Source organism: Panthera uncia, chromosome B4, assembly GCF_023721935.1.
Source record: "Panthera uncia isolate 11264 chromosome B4, Puncia_PCG_1.0, whole genome shotgun sequence".
NCBI classification, from domain to species: Eukaryota; Metazoa; Chordata; class Mammalia; order Carnivora; family Felidae; genus Panthera; species Panthera uncia.
Window position 1 is genome coordinate 25038488 of NC_064809.1, and position 27855 is coordinate 25066342.

Genomic DNA, 27855 nt, shown 5'->3' on the forward strand with positions numbered 1-27855 from the left:
TATTGCTGCTATCTCCTTGGGTCTCTTTTGAGATTCCTTCTCTTCTGTCTGTCCCTTAAATGCAACTCTCAAAATTCCATCCCCAATTTACCTTTCTTGTCATTCTACATACTTTCTGGATCACTCTCCATACTTTGGATTCCCGCTTGCAAGGTGATGCCTCCCAGATCTATAATTCCAGCCTGGTTCTTTCTCCAGAGCTTCAGATCAATATATGCAACTGGTGCCTGGTCCCTACACAGATGCCTCAGACTTAACATATTAAAACTTGAATTCAGGTCCCCCAGACATGTTTGCTAGTAGCTACCCTCTCTCTTACCACCTACACCCAATAACACCACGATCTGATGATTCTCACTCCAGAATTCTTTTAGGATCAATCCACTTTGCTCTATTCCCATGGCTACCACGCTGGTTTAGGCCACCACCATCTCTTGCTAGCATTATTTTCCCCCATTGATTTTAAGGTATTAAAATCATTAGCAGAGTTTATGAAGCCCAGCATGATATGTCTCTTACTTATGTCTTCACTTTCATCTTGAGCCTCAACCCTCAAAATCTATGATCTAGTCATGCTATGCTTCTTCACTCTTCTTACTCCTGAACCTTTAAGCAGCCATCCCTCTCCTCTGGTTAAGTCTCTTGATTGTCTTCAGGTCTTGTCTTAGCTTATCTTCCTCTAAGAAACCTTTTCCAACTCTCCACATATAGATTACATGCTTGTATTATGTGCCATATTATATAGGACTGTCTGTTTAGCAGACCCTAATTGGGCAAGATACAGAAGAAAGAAGTGATGGTTATTTGGAACTAAGGACCTGCTGGGGGTACATTATAAAGAGCCCAACAGAAAGAATCCAGACCCTGCTCTTTAAAATAAAATGTTACCAACATCTATTCAGTGGCAGTGACTAACATGGAAAAGAAACCACAGATTTTTGGCCAGTGTGTGAGTAACAAATTAGCAAGAGTACTGAAGGGGCCAGGACCTCAGGTGAAAGGCAGAAGGAGCCAGTCAGAGAACTGACTAGGAACTACAAAGTTCCAGGCACTTTGCTTTTTATTTAAGAATGTGAGGCAAATAAATCTCCCAGGTGTCCACAAGGTGCTGGATTTCTACAGTTACAATAATAAAAATCAAACCACAGATTCTATGCCCAGATTTGTCCTTATTACTAGATCTAATAGTCAAATTAGATCTAATAGGACTTGTGCACGGAATGGTTATCTCTGAGCACCCAGCTGTCTCCTCCCACCAAGATCTTGTGGCTCATAGTGTGTGTCTGACTGGAGAACCACACCTTAGTCAGAAAATGACATTGTCCCTACAAAAGGGACTCCAGCCACCATTGAACTAGATGGCTGGTGTATAGTCCATTCATCACCCACTAAAGATGACCCCACTTAGAGATGATCTTAGCTTCTCTTAACTTGGAGATTAGAGATTAGAAATTAAGATGACAAAAAATCTATTCAAATATGAATAAGAAATCAGGAATTAAATTTGTATTATTTCACCTGCGGGTTTTGTGTGTGTGTGTGTGTGTGTGTGTGTGTGTGTGTGTGTTTGAGAGGGCTTGAAAATACACATAAGAAATCAGCTTTTGGAAGTCATTCCCCAACCAGTATATTTTATTTTAGACTGTTAAATTAACTTGATGCAAATATATGGTTGGGTGGTATACCAGATGACAAGAATAGAGGATATCATTTGTACAAGTGTCAGAATTCATGATCTACACCAACTTTTTCACTTGACTTAAAGAGCAGAAACCCACATATCAGGAGTATAACCAAAAAAAATCTTTCCTTCATTGTGCTGCAGGCAAGCAGCCTGGAAGAATTCTTCAAAACCTCCAACTGTGAAGAAATGTATTATCATGTCATTTGAGTCCTTGCCACTCTGCTTTGTAAGGCTTTGGCATTTCTTTCTGTCTAATTTCTAACTGTCTAAGCAGGTCTTCCATTCTATGCCGAAGAAGCAATGTTTCCCTAGGTTCATTTTACAGGACAAGCCAAATATATAATCAGAGACAGGTTCTGGAGAACAGAGAATGGGGGTAGCAGGACTTTCCCCTTCTTGGATAGCTGTACCCCAATTGCCTATATGTAGATCAAAGTGCGGTCCCAGCACTGGCAACATCAACCTCACCTGGGCACATGGTAGAAATGCAAAGTCCCAGACCCTCCCCCTAGACTTTCTGAATCAGACATTCTGACACAGGGCCCAGAAATGTGTTCTAAAAGGCTCTCCAGGTAATTCTGATGCTACTACCGTGGGGAACCACTCCCTTTACTAATCTCAGGCATCCCAGATCAAGGGCAGAAAACAGGACCTATGCTTGTCCAATTAGAGTAAATGTCAGGAATTTATCAGAAGCTCCCAGAAGACTCCTGTTCTTCCAGCTGTCTTGGAGTCAGTTTCCTGTACAGCTGGCTTATAATCCCAAATGGAGAACCTGTCTGAGAATGAAGCCAACACATGGAAGAAAGCCCAGCAAGCTGGGCCAAGCCCTGTGCCTCAAGGCAGAGAGAAACAGGTCCTGATAATGTTGCTGGAGTCCAGACATCAAGCATGACTTCAAGCCAGTTCTGCTGTGAGCTATCCAGATACAAAAGTGGATTACCTTTTTACTGAAGCCAGTTTGGCCCAGGTACCTTGACACTTAAGACTGAAAGAATTCTAAGGGATACAATATGCAAATGATATTCTGTGCCAGTCAGTGGAGATAAGCATTTTTTTAAAAGCCACTAAACTGATGAGAACTCCCTCTTAGTAGAGAACCTTGCCTCCTGAATTATGAAGAAAATTAAGGTCATTTGGACACTATTATCAGCATGGCCTTTCTCTTCTTCCACTCTGAGATGAGGAGGTGACTTCTCTGGAAGGCTCCTTCACCCCCTGTGTCCTTGATCCTCTACCTTCCCACATCTCCCAGGACCTTGCTCCTTAGGTCACTCCTTTTCCCTTCTAGAGCCTCTGCCTCTCCTTCCCTAAATCCTTATTGCCATCAGTCTATAAATATGCCTAAATCTCTCATCCTAAAAAATCTCTCTCTTGACACTGAGCTTTCTTGTGGTATGGTCCAGCCTCTTGACCACAATTCTCATTCAAACATTGCAAGTAAGTAATATAGATTTACTGTTTTCATTGCCTCACCTCCCAGTGTGCTTCAATTTGACTTCTCACTTCACCACTTACCTGAAAATGTTTTCATTAGGATTACCAATGGCCACCCCATGCTGAGTCCAGTGGACATTGTCCTGAGCTTTCTTGAGTTCTCTGTTGTATTTGACATCATTGGTCATTCTTTTCTTCCTGATATTCTCTACTTCCTTGGCTTCTATGATATCACTCTCTTCTAATTCTTTTCACACTTCCACCTTCTCCTCTGTGTGTCTAGTAAAAGTTGGTGTAACCTGGGATTCTGTCCTTAGTACATTGTTCCTCTCCTCTTTCTCTCCATGGATGATCTTAGGCATTCTCCTGTCTCAACTAGCACCAATGTTCCATGGATTCCAGAATCTGGTTACCTATCCCAGATCTTTCCCTAGGCTTCAGACACATACATCCAACTACCTATTGGATATCATATTGATGTTCTATAGTCTTCTTACATTCAACATGTCCCCACCTGACCTAATAATAACCCCCAACCCCACATGTCTTCATTTTGTATTTTCTACTTCAATTGGCAACACCACTACCAACCAAATCACTCATGTAAGAACTCGTCTTGGAGGAGGCAAGATGGCGAAACAGCATGGAAGTCTTTTGTGTGTCTCACGTCCATGAAATACAGCCAGACCAACACTAAACCATCCTACACACCTAGAGAAGTGGAGGATTAACACAACAATCTGCACAACCTGAACCACACAATTCAGCAGAAAGAGAAAAAATTCATTTTATTTTCAATTTCTATTAAAAATATTTTTTAAATTCTTATTACTATATTTTTTAATTTTGTGTAATTTTTTTCAAATTCTATTTTACTTCCATCATTTTATTTTAGTCTACTTCAGTGTATTCACCTTTTCAAATTTTCAAACGATTTCTTTTTTTTCTTTTTTCCCTTTTTCGTTTATTTTCTTTGTCTTGAATGAAGAAAGAGAAAACCTTCATTTTTACTTTCAATTTCTATTAAAAATATTTTTCTTTAATTTTTTTACTATATTTTTTGCTTTTATGTAAATTTTTTCAAATTCTATTTTATTTCCATCATATTTTAGTCTACTATAGTGTATTCACTTTTTAAAATTCTCAAACGATTTCCTCTTTTTTCTCCCCCCCCCCTTTTTTTTCTATAATCTGTCAAACCACTTTCAACACCCAGACCAAAACACACCTAGGATCTAGCATCATTTATTTAATTTGTGTGTGTATGTGTGTATGTTTAATTTTTTAATTTTAATATTTTTTTAATTTTATTTTTTCTTTTAATTTTTCTACCTCATTAATTCCTTTTCTCCCTTCAAAAAGACAAAATGAAGGAGTTCACCCCAAAAGAAAGAGCACAAAGAAACGACAGCCAGGAATTTAACCAACACAGATGCAAGCAAGATGTCTGAACCAGAATTTCAAGTCACGATAATAAGAATACTAGCTGGAGTCAAAAATAGATTAGAATCCCTTTTTACAGAGATGAAAGAAGTAAAAAATAGAATGAAATTAAAAATGTTATAACTGAGCTGCAATCACAGATGGATGCAGCGGTGGCAAGGATGTATGAGGCAAAACAGAGAATCAGTGATATAGAGGACAAACTTATAGAGAATAACAAAGCAGAAAAAAAGAGGGAGATTAAGGCAAAAGAGCACTATTTAAGACTTAGAGAAATTAGTGAATCATTAAAAAGGAACAACATCAGAATCATAGGGGTCCCAGAAGAGGAAGAGAGAGAAATAGGGGTAGACGGGTTATGTGAGCAAATCATAGCGGGAAACTTTCCTAACCTGGGGGAAGACACAGACATCAAAATCCAGGAAGCACAGAAGACCCCCATTAGATTCAACAAAAACCGACCATCAACAAGGCATATCATAGTCAAATTCACAAAATACACAGGTAAGGAGAGAATCATGAAAGCAGCAAGGGGAAAAAAAAGCCCCTAACCTACAAGGGAAGACAGATCAGGTTTGCAGCAGACATCCGCATAAACTTGGTAGGCCAGAAAGGAGTGGCAGGATATATTCAATGTGCTGAATCAGAAAAATATGCAGCCAAGAATTCTTTATCCAGTAAGGCTGTCATTCAAAATAGGAGGAGAGATAAAAAGTTTCCCAAACAAAAATGAGTTTGTGACCACTAAACCAGCCCTGCATGAAATTTTAAGGGGACTCTCTGAGGGGAGAAAAGATGGAAAAAAAATTATACACACACACACACACACACACACACACACACACACACCAAAAGCAACAAAGATTAGAAAGGACCATAGAACACCACCAGAAACTCCCAACTCTACAAGCATCATAATGGCAATAAATACATATCTTTCAGTACTCACTCTAAATGTCAATGGACTCAATGCTCCAATCAAAAGACATAGGGTAATAGAGTGGATAAGAAAACAAGATCCATCTATTTGCTGTTTACAAGAGACCCACTTCAGACCTAAAGACAACATCAGATTGAAAATAAGGGGACAGAGAACCATCTATCATGCTAATGGTCAACAAAAGAAAGCCAGCGTAGCCATACTTATATCAGACAATCTAGACTTTAAAATAAAGACTGTATCAAGAGATGCAGAAGGGCATTATATCATAATTAAGGGGTCTATCCACCAAGAAGACCTAGCAATTATAAACATTTTTGCACCAAATGTGATAGAACCCAAATATATAAATCAATCACAAACATAAAGCAACTCATCGATAGTAATACCATAAGAGTAGGAGACTTCAACACCCCACTCACAGCAATAGACAGATCATCTAATCAAAAAAATCAACAAGGAACAATGGTTTTGAATGACACACTTGACCAGATGGACTTAACAGATATATTCAGAACATTTCATCCTAAAGCAGCAGAATATACATTCTTCTCCAGTGCACATGGAACGTTCTCCAGAATAGACCACATACTGGGACACAAATCAGCCCTCAGCAAGTACAAAAAGATCGAGATCATACCATGCATATTTTCAGACCACAATGCTATGAAACTCGAAATCAACCACAAGAAAAAATTTGGAAAGGTAGCAAGCAAATACTTGGAGACTGAAGAACATCCTACTAAAGAATGAATGGGCTAACTAAGAAGTTATAGAGGAAATTAAAAGGTATACGGAAGCCAATGAAAATGATAACACTACAACCCAAAACCTCTGAGACACAGCAAAGGCGGTCATAAGAAGAAAGTATATAGCAATCCAGGCCTTCCTAAAGAAGGAAGAAAGATCTCAGATATACAACCTAACCTTACACTTTAGAAAGCGAGAAAAAGAACAGCAAATAAAACCCAAAACCAGCAGAAGACAGGAAATAATAAAGATTAGAGCAGAAATTAATGCTATCAAAACCAAAAAAAAAAAAAAACAAACAAACAAAAAACAAAAAAACAAACCAGAACAGATCAATGAAACCAGAAGCTGGTGCTTTGAAAGAATTAACAAAATTGATAAACCACTAGCCAGCTTGATCAAAAAGAGGAAGGAAAGGACCCAAATAAATAAAATCAAGAATGAAAGCGGAGAGATCACAACCAACACAGCAGAAATAAAAACAATAATAAGAGAATATTATGAGCAATTATATGCCAATAAAATGGGCAATCTGGAAGAAATGGATGAATTCCTAGAAACATATACACTACCAACACTGAAACAGGAAGAAATAGAAAATTTGAACAGACCCATAACCAGTAAGGAAATCAAATTAGTAATCAAAAATCTGCCAAAAAACAAGAGTCCAGGGCCAGGTGGCTTTCCAGGGGAATTCTGCCAAACATTTAAGGAAGAGTTAACACCTATTCTCTTGAAGGTGTTCCAAAAAATAGAAATGGAAGGAAAACTTGCAAACTCTTTCTATGAAGCCAGCCTTACCTTGATTCCAAAACCAGACAGAGACCCCACTAAAATGGAGAACTATAGACCACTTTCCCTGATGAACATGGATGCAAAAATCCTCAACAAGATATTAGCCAACCGGATCCAACAATACACTAAAAAACTTATTCACCACGACCAAGTGGGATTTATACCTGGGATACGGGATGCAGGGCTGGTTCAATATCCACAAAACAATTAACGTGATTCATCACATCAATAAAATAAAAGACAAGAACCATCTGATCTTCTCAATAGATGTAGAGAAAGCATTTGACAAAATACAGCATCCTTTGTTGATAAACATCCTCAAGAAAATAGGGATAGAAGGGGCATACCTCAAGATCATAAAAGCCATATATGAACAATCCAATGCTAATATCCTCCTCAATGGGGGAAAAACAGAGAGCTTTCCCCCTAAGGTCAGGAACAAGACAGGGATGTCCACTCTCACCACCATTATTCAACATAGTATTGGAAGTCTTAGCCTCTGCAATCAGACAACACAAAGAAATAAAAGGCATCCAAATCAGCCAGGAGGAAGTCAAACTTTCACTCTTTGCAGATGACACGATACTCTATATGGAAAACCCAAAAGATTCAACCAAAAAACTGCTAGAGTGGATTCATGAATTCAGCAAAGTTGCAGGATATAAAATCAATGCACAGAAACCGGTTGCATTCCTGTACACCAACAATGAAGCAACAGAAAGAGAAATCAAGGAGTCAATCCCATTTACAGTTGCACAAAAAACCATAAAATACCTAGGAATAAATTTAACCAAAGAGGTGAAAAATCTCTTTTGAAAACTATAGAAAAGCTTATGAAAGAAATTGAAGAAGACACAAAAAAAAAATGGAAAAAGATTCCATGCTCCTGGATAGGAAGAACAAATATTGTTAAAATGTTGATACTACCCAAAGCTACCTACATATTCAATGCAATCCCTATCAAAATAACACCAGCATTCTTCACAGAGCTAGAACAAATAATCCTAAAATTTGTATGGAACCAGAAAAGACCCAGAATAGCCAAAGCAACCTTGAAAAAGTAAACCAAAGCAGGAGGCATCACACTCCCAGACTTCAAGCTATACTACAAAGGTGTAATCATCAAGACAGTATGGTACTGGCACAAGAACAGACACTCAGATCAATGGAACAGAATAGAGAACCCAGAAATGGACCCACAAACGTATGGGCAACTCATCTTTGACAAAGCAGGAAAGAATATCCAATGGGATAAAGACAGTCTCTTCAGCAAGTAGTGCTGGGACACTACATGCAGAAGAATGAACCTGGACCACTTTCTTACACCATACACAAAAATAAACTCAAAAGGGATGAAAGACCTCAATGTAAGACAGGAAGCCATCAAAATCCTCGAGGAGAAAGCAGGCAAAAACCTCTTTTATCTTGGCCGCAGCAACTTCTTACTCAACACATTTCCAGAGGCAAGGGAAACAAAAGCAAAAATGAACTACTGGGACATCATCAAAATAAAAATATTCTGCACAGTGAAGGAAACAATCAGCAAAACTAAAAGGCAACCATCAGAATAGGAGAAGAAATTTGCAAATGACATATCAGATAAAGGGTTAGTATCCAAAATCTATAAAGAACTTCTCAAACTCAACACCCAAAAAACAAATAATCCAATGAAGAAATGGGCAAAAAACATGAATAGACACTTCTCCAAAGTGGATGTCTATCCAGATGGCCAACCGACACATGAAAAAATGCTCCACATCACTCATCATCAGGGAAATACAAATCAAAACCACATTGAGATACCACCTTACACCTGTCAGAATGGCTAACATTAACAACTCAGGCAACAACAGATGTTGGCAAGGATGTGGAGAAAGAGGGTCTTTTTTGCATTGTTGGTGGGAATGCAAGCTGGTGCAGCCACTCTGGAAAATAGCATAGAGGTTCCTCAAAAAACTAAAAACAGAACTACCCTATGACCCAGAAATTGCACTACTGGGCATTTATCCAAGGGATACAGGTGTGCTGTTTCACATGCACCCCCATGTTTATAGCAGCACTATCAACAATAGCCAGAGTATGGAAAGAGCCCAAATGTCCATCAAGGGATGAATGGATAAAGAAGATGTGGTATATATATATATCCAATGGAGTATTACTCAGCAATCAAAAAGAATGAAATCTTGCCATTTGCAACTACGTGGATGGAACTGGAGGGTATTATGCTAAGTGAAATTAGTCAGAGAAAGACAAAAATCATATGACTTCCCTCATATGAGGACTTTAAGAGACAAAACAGATGAACATAAGGGAAGGGAAATAAAAATAATATAAAAACAAGGAGGGGGACAAAACAGAGGAGACTCATAAATACGGAGAACAAACTGAGGGTTACTGGAGGGGGTTTGGGAGGGGGGATAGGCTAAATGGGTAAGGAGCACTAAGGAATCTACTCCTGAAATCATTGTTGCACTATATGCTAACTAATTTGGATGTAAATTTAAAAAAATAAAAAATAAAATTAAAAAAAGTTATATAGGAATAATATATATATATAAAAACAAAAGCAGAACTCATCTCTTCCCCCTGGTTGACCTCTAACTTCTAGTCAATCACACATCCTGCGGATCTTGCCTACCAAAGATTTCTCTCCATCTCTATCACCTCTCTGTATTTAAACCATACTTAAGATGTTTGTCACTTCCCCATGTATTAGGTCTTTCTTTTCCTCTTCAAATTAAAGCTTCTTTTAGGCCTCCAGAAGGCCTAATATGGAAACATGGCCAAGCAAAACTATACTGCCTCCTCTCATGATCAGATTCTTTTATTGCCTTCTCATTGCCAATAGCATCATTTCTCAAATTGTCAACCACGTAATATCTGCATCAGGCTCACCTAAGGTGTTTGTGACAATGCTAATTCTCATTGGTAATCAGAATCAGTGATTATACTGGTAATTTTACCCAACCATATTATCCAGCTGGTGCCTAGATGTTTTCCCACATGTACCTCAGTGATACAGACATAAAAATTTTGGAAGCTCTGGTCCATTTACACACCAGGACCCTCCTATTCCTAGCTCTTGCCTCTCCCATCTTATTTCTTTTTTACTATTCCTTGACTTTAGCTCCATGCTTTGGTAATCCTAAATGCCTGTATTATCCCATACTGTGTGCATCTCTTGTTTGATTTTCTCTTGTCTCTACTGAAACACTCAGCTTCCTTCCATCACTCTCTACCCCCTTTGCCTGGTTTTCTCCTATTTAACCACTGAGACTCACTTCAAATTTCCTCTTTTGCAGTAGTTTTTAGTGTTCTACCCTCCAATTCCTCTGCTCTTTTATATCTGGTCTCCTTCTTTGCAACAGGTTAGATCCCCTCTTGGGCTTCCACATGTATATCTCTATTATTGCTCTTATCCTTGGTCTCAGAGTTCACAATTTGTGAGCCTCTTCTTTCCTGTACAGTGTGAGGACCTTGAAGTCAGGGAATGTGTCCTGTTCAGTTCACTAATCCTCCTCCTGAGCATAGGCTGGATATAGAGTAGGCACTCAAATGTTTCTTCCATAAATGAAATATGCATACTATGGATACTCCCTATCCTTATTTTTTTCTATCCTTGTGAGCTTTTCTCTGCTTCAGAAATGGGAAATTGTTCATGATATAAGCAGACAAAGGTGCAGAGGTAGGGCACAAATGGTAAGAGAGGAGTGAGGAGGTAGAAGATAAAATTAATAGTGATGGCATTAAAGATGAACAGAGAAGGAAGATGCTCAAGCTGCTCATGGAAAAGAGACCATTAAGGCCATTATGATAGTGGAGGAAGAAGGTCATGAGCTTCTGAACAATGGCAACGTTCTTCTCTGTTTTCCTAGTTTGTTAAGAATTTTTATCATGAGAGGGTGTTGGATTTAATCAAATGCTTTTTTGCATCTGTTGGGATGATGGTGTGATTTTTTTTTCCTTCATTCTGTTAATGTGGTTGTGTTACATTCATTGATTTTCATATGCTGAGCCATTGTTGTAAGCTGGGATAAATCCCATTTGCTCATGGTATATAATTCCTCTTACTATGCTGTTAAATTTGGTTTGTTCAGGATTTTTTGCATCTGTGTTCATTAGGGATATTGGTCTATAATTTTCTTATAGTGTCCTTATCTGTCTTTGGTATCAGGTTAATGCTGGCCTCATAAAATAAATTTGGCAATGTTCCCTCTGATTCAGTTTTTGGAATAGTTTGAGAAGTATTGTCATTAATTATTCTTTATTTTATTTTATTTTATTTTATTTTATTTTTATTTTTTGTCAGAGGGAGCATTAGTTCCTCTTTAAATGTTTGATAGAATTGGCCAGTGAAACCATCTGGTCCTGGGCTTTTCTTTGTTGGGAGGTTTTGTTTACTGATTCAATCTCCTTGCTAGTTATATAAGTCTGTTCAGATTTTATATGTCTTCATGAGTCAGTCTTTATAGGTTGTGTCTTTCTAGGAACTTATCCATTTTTTCTATGTTATCCAGTTTGTTGGTATATATAAAGGCCATATATGAAAAGACCTAAAAATATAAAACTCCTAGAATACAGCATAGAGGAAAATCTTCATGACATTGGTCTTGGCAGTGATTTCTTGGATATGACATCAGAAGCACAGCAAAAGACACAGTTAATGGAGTGAAAAGGCAGTCTATGGAATGGGAGAAAATACTTGTATAATGTTTATCTGTTAAGGTATTGATTTCTAAAATATATAAAAAAGTTCCTACAACTCAATAGCTAAAAACAACCTGATTTAAAAAATGGGCGAAGGACTTGAATAGGAATTTTTACAAGGTCATGCAAATGACCAACAGGTGTATGAAAAGATGCTTTGTGTCATTTGCCATCAGGGAAATGCAAATCAAAACCACAATGTGATACCACCTCACATGTTAGTATGGCTATTACAAAACCAAACCAAAAGAAACAAGTGTGGATGTGGAGAATGTGGAGAAATTGGAACCCTTGCACATCATTGTTGGTGAGGAAGCAAAATGGTGCAGTTGGAATATAGAGGTTCCTCATAAAATTAAAAATGGAACTACCATAGGACTTAGCAATTCTACTTCTGGATATTTACCCAAAGGAACTGGAATCGGAATCTTGAAGAGATGACTCCACACCCATGCTAATTGAACCATTATTTACAGTAGCCAAGATGTGGAAACAACCTAAATTTCCATCAATGGAAGAAAGAATTTTTTAAAATGTGGTACATACTGGGGCACTGGATGGCTCAGTCAGTTAAGTGTCTGATTTCAGCTTGTTGCATACACAACTCCTGAAACAGAATGCTACGGGCACCAGTGACAGTCACAACAAAGTTTATTACAATGAGAGGCAAGGCCAACTGATCGGGACCAACACTCTTGATAAGAGTGCAGCCCCAAACAGCCAGGGTACAGGGTTTTTATGGCCGATCACATCATTTTATCATCACCTGGGAACAGAACAGAGAAACAATTCCCAGATGAGTTAGAAACAGTTGCTGGATGAGGTGATTATTTTAGACTTTCTGCCACTAAGTTGCAACCAGTGGATCTCCTTGACCTTGCCTCTCATGCTCTTTTCTTTGAACTTCTGTTTCCTTAGTTGGTAAAGCCTGATTTACAAGAGTATGAAGCGTAATTTACAAGAGTAAAGCAAGGCTGTTATCTCTTGACCTTCAGTGTCAGAACAAAGCTGTTATTTTTCAAGCTACGCCATTAACACTAAAATTTAACCCTTACAATCTCATGTCATGATCTCACAGTTTGTGAGTTCAAGTTCTGCATTGGGCTATGTGCTGACAGCTTGGAGCCTGGAGTCTGCTTCAGATTCTGTGTCTCCCTCTCTGCCCTTCTCTGTCTCCTGCTCACGCTCTGTCTCTCTCTCCTTCAAAAATAAATAAACGTTAAAAAAAATTTTTTTAAATGTGGTACATGCTTATAATGGAATATTATTCAGCCTTAAAAAAGAAGGAAATCCTGGAATATGTGACAACATGGACAAACTTTGAGGACATTATGCTAGGTGAAATAAACCAGTCATAGAAGGATAAATACTGTACAATTCCACTTCTTTGAAGCATCTAAAATAGTCAAACTCATTGAGGCAAAGAATAGAATGGTGACTGGGAGAAATGAAAATGGGGAGTTGCTAATTAGTGGGTATAAAATTTCTGTTTTTATTCCAAAAAGTAGAAGAGGAAGGAGAACTTCCAAATTCATTCCTGGAGGCTAGAATCACCCTTATACCGATACCAGATAAAGACACTACAAAAAAAGAGCTACAGGCCTGTACCTCTGATGAACATAGGTGCAAGAATCCTCAACAAAATACTAGCAAACCAAATCAAACAATACAGTAAAAAAAATCATTCACCACAATCAAGTGGGATTTATTTCTGGGATACAAGGGTGATTCAATATTTGCACATCAACCAATGTGATATATTACATCAACGAGAGAAAGGATAAAAACCATATGATCACTTCAATAGATGCAGAAAAAGCACTTGGCAAAGTACAAAATTCACTCATGATAAAAATACTCAACAAAGTAGGCTTAGAGGCAACATACCCCAACACAATAAAGTCCATATATGAAAAACCCACAGATGACATCATATTTAATGGTGAAAAGCTGAGAGCTTTTTCCTTAAGATCAGGAACACGATAAGGATGTCCACTCTCACCACTTTTATTCAACATAGCCCTAGCAATCAGATAAGAAAATTAAGTCCTAGCCACAGCAATCAGACAAGAAAAAGAAAGAAAAGGCATCTAAACTGGTAAGGAAGAAGTAAAACTTTTGCTGTTTGCAGATGACATGATATATATATAGAAAACCCTAAACACTCCACTGAAAACTTCTAGAACTGATAAATGAATTAAGTAAGGTCACAAAATAAAAAATCAGTATATAGAAATCCATTTCATTTCTATACACTAATAATAAAGTAGCAGAAAGAGAAATTAAGAAAACAATCCCATTTATAATTGCACCAAAAACAATAAAAATACCTAGGAATAAACTTAACCAAGGAGGTGAAAGACCTATACTCTGAAAACTGTAAGGCACTGATGAAAGAAATTGAAGATGATATGAACAAATGGAAAGATATCCCATGCTCAATATTTGAAGAACAATATTTCTTAGATGTCCATACTACCCAAAGCAATCTACAGATTTAATGCAATCCCTATCAAAATACCAACAGCATTTTTCACAGAACTGGAACAAATAATCCTAAAATTTGTTTAGAACCACAAAAGACCCTGAATAGCCAAAGCAATCTTGAAAAAGAACAGCACTGAAGGTATCACAATCCCAGATTTTAAAATATACTACAAAGCTGTAGTAACCAAAACAGTATGGTATTGGCACAGAGACTATTGCAAAGATGGTGGAGTAGGAGGACCCCTGCTCACTTTGTCCCATGGGTACACCTAGATAATACCCACATTGGTGAAAATAACCTGGAAGATGACCTGGAGACTTGCAGAACAAACTCTCCACAGCTCAACACAGACAAGAAGCCACATGGAAGAGGGTAGGAATGGTGGAGATGCAGTTGAGCACTAAATGGACTTGTGGGGCATTCCATGGGAAGGAGGGAGCCATGGGCATAGAGAGGGGAGAAACATTACTCTCACATCAGGGGAGACCATGCGGGGAAGAGAAATCCCAATAACATTTGGCTTTGAAAACCAGAGGGGCTGAATCTTGTGAGTTCTTACAACCAGTAGAACTTAAAACCTGGAATTTTAAAAATCATCAGCTCAGTTTTCAGGGAGCTGGGAGGGTAAGAAGAAACTGGGTCCTTGCCCTTAAAGAGACAGGAGATAGAGGGTAGAACCAGTAGTTTGAAAAATGCTTAGGGCTAGAGGAGAGAGTGGTTTACTCATCTCAGAGTGTGTCCAGGAGGGACAGAGATTGGTGGGGGACTCCTCCAGGAACAAAGGAGCTGGCAAATGCCACTTTCCTCCTCTACCCCCCAGCCTAGATACCCAGCTACTTCTGGGAACCAGTGCCAAGACTTGCCACCTAACTTGCTTGCACTGTAGCCTGCCAGCCCCTCACCCCAGCTCCCACATTGCCCTTTTGTGGATCCACCCCTCCAGACTGAACTGCTTCAGTCCTGGTGCTGCAGGGCCCCTCCCACAGGGGACTACCAGCCCACAAACGTTGCTAACCCTGCCTCTCTAGCCCCTATGCATGTTGTGGCTCCACTCCTTCCAAAACGCTCTTGGCCAGATCCATCAAAGCAGTACCAGAAGCCTGGCACTGTGCAAGTAGCCCATACAAGGGCCAGCACCACTCCAAAGTGAGTCCTGCCCCAGGGAGAGGGGGAGATAACCACATACACCAGACTGACTGTGGCCCCAACAGTGGACTAGGGCAGACAGCTGGTCTGACTGCAGGCCCTGCCCACCACCCGTCTCAGGGGACAGCATAGGGAAAGTGCCCTGTAGTTTGGCACTACTTCATCTCTGGCAAATACCTGGTCTGACCCAACTAAAGCCCAAGGTAGCCCCAGAATGGCCCACTAACACAGGGACCAGACCCAGCCCACAGCAGACAAAGAGAACCATTACACATGACTGGACTGAAGGTAAACACAGCTCAGCCCACAATAGTAACACACATAGGAGATACCCCTGAAGTGCCATTTTCTAGTGAAAAGGAGACATTGCACTGTGGGGAACTACAGGACCTATTCTTCACAAAGCCACTACTTTCAAGAACAGGAGGTGTAGCTAACTTTCCTAACACGTAGAGACAGACATAGCAATAGATAAAATGAGGAGACAGAAGAATATGTCCCACATGAAAGAATAGAACAAAATCATAGCAAGAGACCTGAGCAAAATGGAGATAAGTAATATGTCTGGAAAAGAATTTAAAGTAATGGCCATAAAGATACTCACTAGACTTGAGAAGAGAATGAAGGACCTCAGAAGAGACCCTCAAAAAAGAGAAGACATAAAAAAGAACCAATCTGAGATGATAAACTCAATAAATGAAATTAAATATAGACTACCTTCGGGGTGCCTTGGTGACTCAGTTGGTTAAGCTTCTGGCTTTGGCTCAGGTCATGATCTCGATGGTTCATGGGTTCAAGCCCCATATTGGCTCTCTGCTGTCAGCACGGAGCCAGCTTTGGATCCTCTGTCTCTCCCCCTCCCCCACCCCTTGCACACTCTCTCTTTCTCTCTCAAAAATAAACATTAAAAAAATAAACTACCTGAAATAAATAGTATACAAGAGAAAGCCAAAGAATGGATCAGTGACCTGGAGGACAGAGTAATGGAAAATAATCAAGCTGAGCAGGTGAGAGGGAAAAATATGCAAAATGAGAATAAACACCATCAAGCATAGTAATAGTCACATTATAGGAATCCCAGAATGAGAAACGAGAGAAAAGGGAGCAGAAAATTTATTTGAAGAAATAATAGCTGAAAATTTTCTGAATCTGGAGAAGGAAACAGAAATCCAGATGTAGGAAACACAGAAAACCCCCAACAAAATCAACCCAGAGAGATCCACACCAAGACACACAGTAAATGAAATAGCAAAAAATAGTGATAAAGAGAGAATTTTAAAAGCAGCAAGAGAAAAGGAAAGCAGTTACATACCAGGGAAACGCCATAAATCTGTCAGTGGATTTTTCAGCAGAAACTTTACAGGCCAGAAGGGAGTGGGGCAGGATATATACAAAGTACTGAAAGGAAAAAAATCTGCAGGTAAGAATACCCTATCCATCAAGGCCATCATTCAGAATAGAAGGAGAGACAGAGTTTCCCAGACAAACAAAAGTTAAAGGAATTCCTGACCACTAAACCAGGAGCAAAACTAGCCACTTTCCCATCACACATGGTGCCATTGTCCTTCCCCAAACCACAGTCCAGCTGCCCTCCTGCTCAAGTCAGTGTGCACTTCTGCCTGCTCATGACAAGTCAACACACCTTCACCTCAGATCAACAGGGACTCAAACTGAGACTGTACCCCCTCAAATTATAGACCCTGTACTGAACTTTGTGCATAACAGTGGGTATAATTATAACAGAAGGAAGCAACTCAAATGGTGATGCCAATTCTCTGGAATATATAATGGACAAAAAGAGTGTGCTGGGCTCAGAACATCTTCAACAAGCATATCAAAGAACAATACATTCCGGTTATTAAAAGAAACCACCACCACCCACACACAAAAACAAACAGTAAAAACCACTATGGTACTGGCATAAGAAAATCGACATAAACATCAATAGAACAGTATAGAGATCCCAGATAAACGCATGATTATATGGTCAATTAACCTTTGACAAAGTAGGAAAGAATCTGCAATGGCAAAGACAGTCTCTTCAACAAATGGTGTTGGGAAAACTGGACAGCAACATGCAGAAGAATGAAACTGGACCACTTTCTTACGCCATAAATAAATTCAAAATGGATTAAAGTCTTAAATGTGTGACCTGAAACCCTCAAAATCCTAGAAGAGAGCGCAGGCAATAATTTCTGATATCATCTGTAGCAACATTTTTCTGGATATCTCCTAAGGCAAGGAAAACAAAAGCAAAAGTAAACTATTGGGACTACATCAAAATAAAAAGCTTCTGCACAGTGAAGGAAACAATCAGCAAAATAAAAAGCCTACTGAATAGGAGAAGATATTTGCAAACGACATATTCAGTAAAGAGTTAGTATCCAAAAATACGTAATTTATACAATTTAACACCAAAAAACCCCAAATAACCCAACTAAAAAATGGGCAGAAGACATGAACAGACATTTCTCCAAAAAAAGACATCCAGATGGTCAACAGACACGTGAAAAGATGCTCAACATCTCTCAACATCAGGGAAATGAAAAATCAAAACCACAATGAGTTATCACCTCACACCTGTCAGAATGGCTGAAATCAAACACAAGAAACAAATGCTGGTGAGGATGTAGAGAAAAAGGAACGCTCTTGCACTATTGGTGGGAATTTAAACTGGTGCAACCACTCTGGAAAACTGTATAGAGGTTCCTCAAAAAAGTAAAAATAGAATTACCATATGGTCCAGTAATTCCACTACTGGGTATTTATCCAAAGAATAGGAAAACACTAATTTGAAAAGATACATGCACCCCTATGTTTATTGCAGCATTATTTACAATAGCTAAATTATGGAAGCAGCCTGTGTCCATTGACAGATGAATAGATAAGGAAAATGTGGTATACAATGGAATATTACTCAGTTATAAAAAAAGAATGACATCTTCCTAGTTGCATCAACGTGGATGGTTCTAGAGAGTATAATGCTAAGTGAAATAAGACAGAGAAAGACAAATACCATATGATTTCACTTACATGTGTAATTTAAGAAACAAAACAAACAAAAAGACTCTGAACTATAGAAAACAAAGAGATGGTTATACGAGGAGATGTGGGGGTGGGGGATTGGTGGGAGAAATAGGTGAAGGGGATTAAGAGTACACTTATGTGGTGAGCACAGAGTAATGTATAGAAGTGCTGAATCACTATATCATACTCCTGAAACTAACACTGTAGGTTAATTACACTAGAGTTAAAATTTGAAAACTCCAGTTTTATACGGTAAATAAGTTTAGATATCTGTTGTACAATATTGTGCCTATAGAGGATGCTACTATATTGTACACCTACAGGTCTGTTAAGAAGATAGACCTTATATTGAGTGTTGTTACTGTGATAAAATAAAAAGGGAGAGAGATGTTAGAATGAAGCTAAGAGATTTGATAGGATTCAGTGGCAGAATGTATGTAGGGGGTGAACATCCTAGTTTTCTATTTCCGCATAACACTCTGCCACAGAGTTAGCAGTTTTGAACAATGATCATTTTTAGCTCACATTTCTGTAGGTCAGAAGCCCAGGCGTGGTGTGGCTGAGTTCTCTGCTCAGGGTCCCATAAGGCCAAAGTCAAGGTAACAGCGGTGCTTACTGCTCATTTCTTCAGGGTCCATTTACAAGTTCGTGTGGTTGTTGAAAAAATTCAGTCCCTCACGATTGTAGGACTGCCATTGCAATCCTAGCTTTCTTCTGTCAGCCAGGGGCTACTTTCAGCTCCTAGAAGTCACCTGCGTTCATTGACGTGTGGTCCCCTCCGTCTTCAGAGCCAGAAACAGAGAATCTCCTTAGTGTCAGATCCTTCTCACACTTCAAATCTTTTTCTTTCTTTCCTTCATTTTTTTCTTTCTTTTCTTTTTTTCAGGAAAAGTTTAGTCCCTTTTAAGGCCATGCCTGATTAGGCCAGAATAATCTACTTAAAATCAACTGATTTTGGGGGCGCCTGGGTGGCTTGGTCGGTTAAGCGTCCAACTTCAGCTCAGGTCATGATCTCGTGGTCCGTGAATTCGAGCCCCGCGTCGGGCTCTGGGCTGACGGCTCAGAGCCTGGAGCCTGCTTCCGATTCTGTGTCTCCCTCTCTCTCTGCCCCTCCCCCGTTCATGCTCTGTCTCTCTCTGTCTCAAAAATAAATAATCGTTAAAAAAAAAAGTTAAAAAAAACAACTGATTTGGAATCTTGGTTACAAACGCCACATGCTTTTAGAGCAGCACCTACATTAGTGTTTGAAAAACTGAGGGAAGGTGTTTGTACACCAAAGGGTGGAGGTTCTGGGGGTCATCTCTTAATTCTGCCTACGACAGTGAAGAGTAAGGAGGGGTTAGTGTAGACTGGGAGAGTCTAACTGGACATATTGGAGGGACTGTGGAGCCATTAACTATGGCTGAGAATACAGAAAGCAGAGGGATTTTGGTAGGAAGGTGAGTTCAAATTTAGGTACGTGAGGTAAAGAGTTTAACAGAATAAAATCTCAACTAAGTAATATTTTGCATATAAGAATGTCTCCTGCCAGCCTTACAAGGGCTGAGCCCCCATAGTATTTTCTTTCTTTTTTTTTTTTTTTTTTTTTTTTTAGGAATATTAAAGCTACTGGTGAAAAAGACACAAGTTATGAAGAGGAACTGATCTTTCGGGACTATGAGGATGAAAGAAGTCTACTTTATAAAAGTATTTTATTCATCTCAGCTATGTGAAAGTTCTAAAGAATATTCTCTAACTCATGATGGGTTATATAAAATGTGCCCAAAAAGGAGGGCTTGATTTTTATTGTCTATTTCTTGAGAGAAGCTGGTCCCACGTTTTCGTTACAGTTGGTATTTCTACCTCACGGCGGGAATGGCTGTCTGCTGGATACCATGCGTATTTCTACCACCTGAAGATCTCCATGTGGAAAGTTCCAAGGTTAATTTTCCTTCTTCCTGAAGAACCTGTCCGTAAGTCTAAAACACCCACTACCCGGGATAGCACTTCCAGAGACTACCAAGGGGTCTTCCGTTGTCCAGTCAAATAAGTTTTCACTGTTTCTCCTACCTTTCCACAAATTATTGAGCTACCAGGCTTTGCCGTGGGGGAGAGGCGCCCACTGTGGCCAAACCTTTTCTGCATTCATCCTACAGAGATTGGGATACAGGGGCAGACAAACTTAAGGGCAGATAAATACAATGTATCTGACCAGTGTTCCAGAGATATGTGTGGGGTGCCAGAGAGCTCCGAGGACGGAAATGAAGGTCAAAATCCCGCCAATCACAAAATACTCTGTATACTAGGATTGGGTTGTTTTGTGTTGTGTTGTGTTGAAGACAGATGCCTGACACAGTCTTTATGAGTGTGTGTGGTTTTTTATTCTTTCAGAATTTGTCTCACTTTTTACAGCTTTATTGAGGTAAAAATATTAAATTAACATTTAAAGTGTAATGTAATCTGCTTTGACAAATGTACTACCTGTGAAATTATTACCCTAATTAAAAATAATGAATATATCCATTGGTCCCAAAAGTTTCCTCACACCTTTCATAGTACTTCTCTTCCTTCCCCAAACTCTGGCAGTCACTGATCTGCTGTCATTATAAATTATTTGGAACTTTCAAAAAATGGAACCATACATGATGTTCTCTTTTCTTGTCTAGCTTTGTTCATTCAGCATAACGGTTTTAAGATTCTTCCATATTGTTACATGTTTCATTAGTGTACTTTTTTTTTTTTATTCTGGAGTTCTGTTCCCTTGTATGGATATATTAGAATTAGTTTATCCTTCTGCCCACTGATAGACATGTAGGCTGTTTCCAGTGTGGGGATATTACAAATAATCCTGATGTGGACATTTGTGTATAAGTGTTTATGTGAACATATGATTTTATTTCCCTTTGGTGAATATCAAGAAGTGGAATGATAAAAGTACACTTAACTTGAGAAACTTCAAAATTGTTTCCTAAAGTGGCTTACCATTCTTCCTTCCCTTCAGCAATGTTCCAGTTGCTTTACATCCATGCCGTAACATGGCATGGTCAGTCTTTTTCATTTTAGCCAGCCTAACTGGCTGTGTAGAAACTGTGGTTTCTTTCAATTTGCATTTCCCCGTTGACTAGTGATGTTAAGCATCTCTTATGTGCTTATTAGCTATTTATAGATTTTCTTTTGTGAAGTGTTCACATTTTTGGCCCATTTTTAAAATTGCATTGGAAGACATCACAAGGATTTAAGCAAGAGAATATCCTAATCAAATTTATGTTTTAGAAAAATCACCCAAGCTGGGAATATCGAGGATGAATCACAGCAGGGCCAGACTGCAGAAGAGGGGCCAACTGGAGGGGTGGAGGGGGATTGGAATAGGTCCAGCAAAGGATGCTAAAATACTTGGCAGTGGGTTAAGAAGAGACATCTCTGAAACAACTGACAGGTGCTAGTGACCATTTTTATATATGAGGGTTAATCAAGGAAATCTGATTCAGGTAGAATTTAAAAGGAAAACCACCACCACCAAATACCTGTAGCACTCACAATGTACCAAGCACAGTTCTGAGCATTGTCACAAATATTAACTCAGGATTGATATTCATAACAATCCTAATGAGGATTATCCACACTTTACAGAGGAGGAAACCAAGGCAGAGAGTGAAAAGGTATCGTGCCTGTAACATATAAACAAAAAATCACAATGAGTGTGATTAAATGTATAGAAGATGATATGGTTTAAAGGATAGTAAAACATGGTTTTGGAACCAGGCATCTTGGAGTTTAAATGCTGTATCTACTATATACTGGGGGATGACCTTGGGCAAGTTTCTTAGACTCTGTGCATCTCTCTTATTCGTAAAACAAGGATACTGCTTTTGTTCAGACTGTTGTGGGCAGTAAATGAGGTGGCTTGTTAAAAGTTCCTAGAATAGGGGCACCTGGGTGGCTCAGGCAGTTCAGTGTCCCAACTGTTGATTTTAGCTCAGGTCATGATCTCACAGTTTGTGAGATCAGGCCCCACATCGGGCTCTGTGCTGACAGCACAGAGCCTGGGAGCCTGCTTAGGTTTCTCTGTCTCCCTCTCTCTCTGCCCCGCCTCCCACTCGTGTGTGCATGCCCTCTTTCTCTCTCTCTCTCTCAAAATAAATAAATAAGCTTTTTAAAAAGTTCTTAGGACAAAATAGGTGCCCAGTGAATGTTAGTGCTCATCCTTTGTTCCGATAAGTATAGTCATAGAGTGAGTGAGATTGTCAGGGAAAGCCTGTAGAAGAGAAGGATGGAAAAGGATGGAAACCTAAGCAATGGTGTCTTGGTGACAGCATAGGGGGAGTTAAGGGAAAGGAACTGGGAGAACATGTGTGAACACTGACGTTCATAATAGATCAGGATTCCAAAATTGGGCACAGATTAACGCCATGCATCGCCAGGAAGGGCACACAGTTTGTGAAATCTGCCTTACCACTTCAGATGCACTTGTTACCAAGTAAAGCACTTTTAGAATATATTGTAACCAAAATTGAGATGTGCTATTTGTGAGACATTTATTCATCTTTTAAAAACTGAACTGTAAATGTAGAACGGTCTAAACAAAAAAATAATTTGAATAATCCAGAAAGGGATGTACTGGAAAGCGAGACTCTCCAGTACCTGTACCTTCCCCGGGTGCACTGCCTGTACTAGAAGGTTTGGACCTTTCCATATCATTTTATGTATATGCATTTTGTAGCACTCTTTAGGTCAATATATACACATTATTTAATAAGTACATTATAATAAGATAATACCAAAAAACCTCCTTATATTTTTAAATAGTGGCATAATAATTAAAAGAATATTACCATTTATCATTCTCTTACTGATAATAGGGTTGATTATATTTTTTTCTATAATAAATTCTACTTAAATTCTAATAAATTAACCTTCCAGTATAAATATGAACGTGCAAATGAAACTGTTTGGTCTAAGGACATGTGTATTTTAAATTTTGATAGAACTGCAAAATTACCCTCCAAAAAATGTTTTAGCAATTTGAAGCCCATAATAGCTAATATTTATTGAACATTCACCAGATACAAATACCACATAGAGGGCTTTATGTAGAGCATCTCAACAAACTCTTTTGGACCCATCCTATTATTACTACTTCCATCTTATAAATAAAGAAATGAAGGCCCAGGAAGGATAAGTAAATGGAATGAGGTGACATAGATAAGTACGATAGCAGTGATTTGAACCCAAATCTTTATCATTTAGCATTGTCTGTAAATTGTTCTCATTCTTTTACTGATCACTGTTGGTTTTATTCATGCCTTTTTCATAAATTCATTTTCAACTGCTAGAGTTCATCTTTCAGTCTTTCTTCCTGGAAGAATATAGGGGTGGTAAATATGTCTAAGTTCTTGTATGTCTAAATGAGTTCATTTTATTGTCACTCTTGAATGATAATCTGGGTTATAGAATTTTCAGCTTATACTCATTTTTCCCACATTACATAATGTGTCCTTTGCCATATGACACCCTGTTGCGCATGAGATGTTTGATGCCCAACAGATTCCTTTTCGCTCCCTCCCTACCTCTCCTCCTTCTCTTCCTCCCCCTCCTCCTCCTCTTTTCCTTCTTCTCCTTCTTTCTCTCTCTTTTCTTTTTCTCTCTTTCTTTCTTTCTTTCTTTCTTTCTTTCTTTCTTTCTCATTATGGGATTCTTTCTCTGTTGATAAGGTTTACAAATTTACAAAATAAATATCTGGATCTTTAAATCTGAAGACCTATCTTTAATTTAGAGAAGGATTTATATCATGTCTTAATATAATTTTCTCCTAATGGGAGATCCTACTAGGTAGATAGATACTGGCTGTCTTGGATCTGTTTTCCACATCTCCACACTTTTTTTTTCTCAGTTTGCATCCCTATCCTTTTAAAATTATGTTCTAGGAAAATCTATTAGCTTGATTTTTTTAACTTAATGTTTAGGTCTGCAGTAATGTCTGTCTTTTTATTCGATCTTATTAGATGTTTTCTGAAACTATTCCTAACTTTAAAGATATTTTCTTCTTCAGCAGCCTGTTTATAGCAGCAGGATCCGCAAGGATGCTAGTGTATGCTCAGTTATATATACATCATATCAAAATATACTATTAACACAGGATGCACAGTGAAACGAAAAGGGTGCAAAAGAGGTGGGATTTGAATGGCTATGCATCCAATAATCAACCCTACCATACTCAGCGATCCCTTTCTATAGGACAAATTTTGTATTATCCCTTTTGCACTCCTGACATGAAATCCATAGACAGTGTAACCTGCAGAATTAAGAAGAAATTCCACTGTAAGGTAAAGAAGAAAGGAAAGGGAAGCATTTGAGAACAGAATATATCTTTTGATACGTGCACACTCAAGCAGCCCTTCTCTAAAGATGGCAGTAGTCAAATGCACGCAGTCACTGCACATGCCACATGAGTGAGACGCAGGTGTCACAAGTGGTATTGCCATTAGTGACGTGAGGTTCCAGAATGGTGAAAAACTCATACTGTGTTCTGAAAAAATCAAGTTCAATCTTCCTTTGATTCACATGGTAGTGGATTCATGGAGAACTCAGTGTACATTACAACCTAGCCAAAACACCACTCGTCATCTGTTCCCAAGTGGCTTGAGCCGATGTTTATTTTTATTTGTTTCTTTCCTCAGAAAAGCTTTTAAGGCAAATTTCCTGGAGCTCAGTTTTAGTCATATTTCATAGACTGATAGCTTCATTATTTTCTGAATAATCTGCAGTTTCATTTTTATTTCCTCGATGGCTAGAATACTTAAAACTTATTTACAAAATTTTTCTAGGTGGTTTTTTCCCTTTCGTTTCTATTTGTCATTCATTTTCAGTTCCATTGGACTGTGGAGATAAAATGCCATTGACACTATTTAAGGATTTTGGAATTTAATGAGGTTTTCCTTGTGGCTTACTTTGGGGTTGGGTTTCGTAAATGCTCGGTGGGGCTCTTGAAGAGAAGGTGTGATTTCAGTTTGCAGGACAAAGCATTCTTTCCGTGGCTATGAGACCAGCCTAAGAAATTAGGAAAATCAGACCTTCTACAACTATTTTTCTTCACAATTTAAGAGAAGTGTTTGAAAAATAACCGAATAATGTGGTTTTGTTGATTATAATTCTCAAGGGTTTGCCTATGTCTTCAATGCTCTTCCTTTTGTGGCTTGCACCATTGATTACTATAGGAGAACGTTTTGTTCCAAGTAATAAACATGGAATTCAATGCTGATATGATTATTATTGTCTCTTTTGCTTTCTTTTTGTTTGCATCTGCCTGGCTTATTGTTGCCAGTCCTTTTACTTATGCTCTATAGCTTCTCTTTAACATTTACAGTAATTATATTGTTCTGTAACTACAGTTATTCAAATATATTCCTATTTAGATCTTTTCTGTGTTATATATTAATAATTAGAATGCCTAGGGCAGAGTAAAGACTGAACAGATGGAATCTTTGGTATTATTGTTGCCTAATCAAGTTAAAAGATATTATTTTGTTTAAAATGGTAGACTCACAAGCATGATAAATTTGTAAATCCAAAAACATTAGAACAATTTTCTTCAAACTTTAATTTTAAGGTTAAAATTTCATCCATATTATGGGGGAAAAAAGTGGAACCCAAGAAAAATAAAATTTAAATATAGTCTCTTGCTTTGGCCCATCCTATAGTTTCCAGAGATTACTTTCTTCAGATTAAAAAAAAAAAGTTTATTCACTTATTTTGAGAGAGAGAGAGAAAGTGTGAGCAGGAGAGGGGCAGAGAGAGTGGAGGAGAATCCTGATGTGGGGCTTAAATCCATGAACCGTGAGATCATGACCTGAGCTGGAGTCAGACACTCAACGGACTGAGCCACCCAGGTGCCCCCAGGACACACTATTATAATACCATTGACTATATTCTTTGTGCTGTGCCTTTCATCCCTGCGACCCATACATTCCATAACTAGAAGCTGGTATCTCCCACACCCTCCCCTCTGGCAACCATCAGTTTGTTTTATGTATTTATGGTCTATTACACCTTTTTGTTTATTTTATTCATTTTTTTTAGATTCCATGTAAGTGAAATCAGATTGTATTTGTCTTTGTCTGACTTATTTCACTTAGCATAATACCCTCTAGGTCCATCTGTGTTGTCCAAAGTGACAAAGTATCACTTTATTTTTACGGTTGTGTGTGTGTGTATAGCACATCACCTTTATCCATTCATGTATTGATGGACACTTTAGTTGCTTCTGTACCTTGGCTATTGTAAATAATGCAGTAAACATAGGGGTTTATATATATGCATCTATATAAATACGTATATTTTTCTCAAACCAGTGTTTTCATTTGCATTTGGTAAATACCCCTTAGTGGAATTTCTGGATCATATGGTGTTTCTATTTTTAATTTTTTGAGGAATCTCCATACTATTTTCCACCGTGGCTTCACCAATTTACATTCCCGCCAATTGTACATAAGTGTTCCTTTTTTTCCCCACATCCTCACCAACACTTGTTGTTTCTTATCTTTTTGATTCTGGCCATTCCTACAGATGTAAGGTGTTATCTCATTGTGGTTTTGATTTGTTATTTCTCTGATGATTAGTGATGATGAGCATCTTTTCATGTGTCAGCCATCTGTAAGTCTTCTTTGGAAAAATGTCTATTCAAGTCCTCTGCCCATTTTTTATTGGATTGTTGTGATTTTTTTTTTTTTTTTGGTGTTTAGTTGTCTAAGTTATTTATGTATTTTGGATATTAACCCCTTATCAGATATATCATTTGCAAATATCTTCTCCCATTTGATAGGTTGCCTTTTTGTTTTGTTGATGGCTTCCTTTACTGTGTAAAAGCTTTTTATTTTTATATAGTCCCAGTAGTTTATTTTTGCTTTTGTTTCCCTTGCCTGAGGAGACGTATCTAGAAAATTGTTGTTAAAACTGATTTCAAATTACTACCTATGTTTTCTTTTAGGAGTTTTATTATTTCATATCTCACATTTAGGTCTTTAATTCAGTTTGAATTTTATTTTTGTGTATAGCTTAAGAAAGTGGTTCAGTTTCACTCTTTTGCATGTGGCTGTCCAATTTTCCCAGCACCATTTGTTGAAGAGACTGTCTTTTCCCCATTGGATATTCTTGCCTCCTTTGTTGCAGATTAATTGGCCATATGAGTGTGAGTATACTTCTGGGCTCTCCAGTTTGTTCTATAAAATCATTTGTTTCTGATCCTGTAAAAAGTGCTGTCGGTATTTTGATAGGGATTACACTGAATCTGTAGATTGCTTTGGATGTATTGGTTCTTTCCATTTGTGTCATCTTTAATCTCTTTCATCCGTGTTTTATGGTTTTCCAAGTACAGGTCACTCACTCCTTAGTTAAGTTTGTACCGAGGTATTTTCTTCTTTTTGGTGCAATTGCAGATGGAGTTGTTTTCTTAATATCTCTTTC

At 38.3% G+C, this 27855-nt stretch overlaps 1 long non-coding RNA gene across 3 annotated transcripts in view; it reads left to right on the top strand.

Moving 5' to 3' along the window:
* The window catches only part of LOC125920032 (uncharacterized), a 124099-nt gene that overhangs the window by 46421 nt on the left and 49823 nt on the right, over positions 1-27855 (top strand). For all 3 annotated transcript variants that reach the window (XR_007456918.1, XR_007456919.1, XR_007456920.1), the window contains one exon: positions 20012-20369. This is a non-coding gene — a long non-coding RNA (uncharacterized LOC125920032). The remainder of the gene's footprint in view (positions 1-20011; positions 20370-27855) is intronic.